This window comes from Acinonyx jubatus, chromosome B3 (genome assembly GCF_027475565.1).
Source record: "Acinonyx jubatus isolate Ajub_Pintada_27869175 chromosome B3, VMU_Ajub_asm_v1.0, whole genome shotgun sequence".
In the NCBI taxonomy this organism is placed as follows: Eukaryota; Metazoa; Chordata; class Mammalia; order Carnivora; family Felidae; genus Acinonyx; species Acinonyx jubatus.
In genome coordinates, this window is record NC_069386.1 from 130,067,391 (window position 1) to 130,069,836 (window position 2,446).

Below are 2,446 nucleotides of genomic sequence, written 5' to 3' on the forward strand. Positions count from 1 at the left end.
CTGTCTTATATTTTCCAATGGTAGTATTTCAGATCTATTCCATGAAGTCACATGATTAAAAATAATTTCATTATCTCTTTCTACTTTTTTTAAAATGTGGCTACTGGAAAACTTAAGATTACCTATGTGGCTTGCAGGGTTATCCCTGCTGAGCAGCACAGCTCTGGAAAGCCTAGGGCAGGATCTGGGTAATATTATCCACTTTCAAGGTGAAATCTCCAAAGCTGCAAATGGTAACATTTGATCAGACTTGGAGAAGGTCTCACAAGGATGGCGATTGAAGTTTGAGGCATTTAAGTTTTCTTGCTCTTGATTCACCTTTTGGCTTTTCTCTCAAACCTGTAAGTAAAAACCAAACCAAAAGCATCTCATTTATTCCACAGACTGATCTCCAAATCTTAACTAAATAGCCACTGCTGTTCTGTATTTTACCCAACACGCAAACACGCACACACACACACGCACGCACGCACACATCCCTACGGGGACCAACATTTTCCCATGTGTAAAGCGACATGCCTGATTGCTGGATTAAGCAATGGAAATTAATTATTACAGTAATTACTCGGCCACTAAATATTTGAATGCCAGGCCTGACACAGTGTCCTGGGAATCACCTTCAGTTTCCTGAATGCATTAGTATCGACAGGGCGGCAATGTATTTCAAGAACACTTCTTTTGCATCTCGCGGGCGTAAGCCAAGTGTCTTTGCTGTGCACTGTGCCGCAGAAGAAAAGACAGCTGGTTTTTGGTACCCATCTCTGCTGGCCAGGAGAACCTCAAACGCCAGAAAATGAGAACCTTTAGTCTTCAAGGTGACCATTCAGTAGCTAGTTTGGCAATGGTAGAAACCATAGGGTAGCTAGGGGGACAGCTGCCACCCAAGCCACTGTCTGTGAAAGAAGGGATCTGTTGCCTGAGAATTCTAGTGCTACCCAAAGACTTGCCAACGTGCCTGGGGGCCATCCCATTGGATTCCTTCTAAACCATCTTTTCTGTTTTTTCCATTGTACCCTTGGTACCACCTTCTCCCTCCCCCACTCTCCCCCCATCATCCGCCTTCTCCCCTGAGGCCAAATCTATTCAGAATGGAGAAGAGATTTCCTTTAGTGAGCATACCCAGGTCAAGACCAAAAATTTCTTTTTTAAGTTTTATTTATTTACTTTTGACAGAGAGAGCACACAAATTGGGGGAGGGAGGGGAGGCAGAGAGAAGGAGAGAGAGAATCCCAAGCAGGCTCCTGACCATCAGCTCAGGGAGCCCGATGTGGGGCTCAAACTCACAAACCGCGAGATCTTGACCTGAGCTGCGCTCAAGAGTCGGACGCGTAACCAACGGCACCACCCAGGCACCCGAAGACCAAAGGCTTCAGAAAACAGTTCTACAGCATGGCCCGGGCCCCCTCCTGCAGGAAAAGCTGTCCCACCTGTTTGTCACTGTCTCCATTTCTCCCGTGGGGAGAGGCGTGTGATGGTTGATGGAGCTGGTGCTGGTCCTGAATGTGCAGAAGTGTGGATTAACCCTTTTGGCCACGTGTTCCTTTTGCACCATGGGGTAGGGTTTGAGCTCGATGGCAAAATGTGTGTCCACACAACTTTTGACACTTTTATTTTCCATAAATCAGTCAGTTAAAAGATCATCTTAGGATGTCCAGGGTCTCTGGGTAATTCTCCCTGACATGATCCTATTGTTCCTGCTTTAAAACTGTCAGTTCAACTCAGAAAACTCGTAGGCCGCATGTCAGAGGGTCTTAAAGGCAGTGGCTTCACTAAAATCCAGACGAGAAACTCCAATGTGCCCAGATGTCTGAAAGGCTGTCCTAACTCATCTAGAGTCTGCATTCTGTAGGTCAAAGCCAGAACTCTTTTTATCTCCAAAACAACGAGTTCCTGTAAGCAACTACGCAAGCCCAAATGCTACAGTGTTACCCCAAACGATTCCTATTCCTCTTGAAAAGTAGCATCATCTATTAATAAAAAGAAATAGTAACAATTAATAGCCGTAGGCAGCACTTTCTTTTCAGATACTGTATTACACCTTAGAATTTTACTTTATGTAACCCTTATATATTAATTCAAACTTTGTTTGAAGTAAACTCTGCACCCAACATGAGGCTTGAACTCACATCCTTGAGATCAAAAGTCGCATGCTCTACCAACTGAGACAGTCAGGTGCCCACAAAATATACTTACTGAGTCACTCTAGTCTTGACAAGTCCCTCCCTCACGGAGCTCCCATTCCACCACCATGGAAAGGTTTCTATCTATCACCGTGGAAAGGTTTTTTTTTTTTTTTTTAATTTGTTTATGTTTATTTATTTGAGAGAGAGAGAAAGACAGAGCATGACTGGGGGAGGGGCAGAGAGAGAGAGACAGACAGGCAGATAGAATCTGAAGCAGGCTCCAGGCTCCAAGCTGTCAGCACAGAGCCTGACTCGGGGCTGGA

The 2,446-nt window shown here is 44.9% G+C and overlaps 1 non-coding gene across 1 annotated transcript; it reads right to left on the minus strand.

Moving 5' to 3' along the window:
- Positions 1–2,101: 2,101 nt before the first annotated feature.
- TRNAK-UUU (transfer RNA lysine (anticodon UUU)) lies at positions 2,102–2,174 on the minus strand. Its single transcript has one exon. It is a non-coding gene; the product is annotated as a tRNA-Lys (tRNA).
- Between the last annotated feature and the right edge of the window lie 272 nt (positions 2,175–2,446).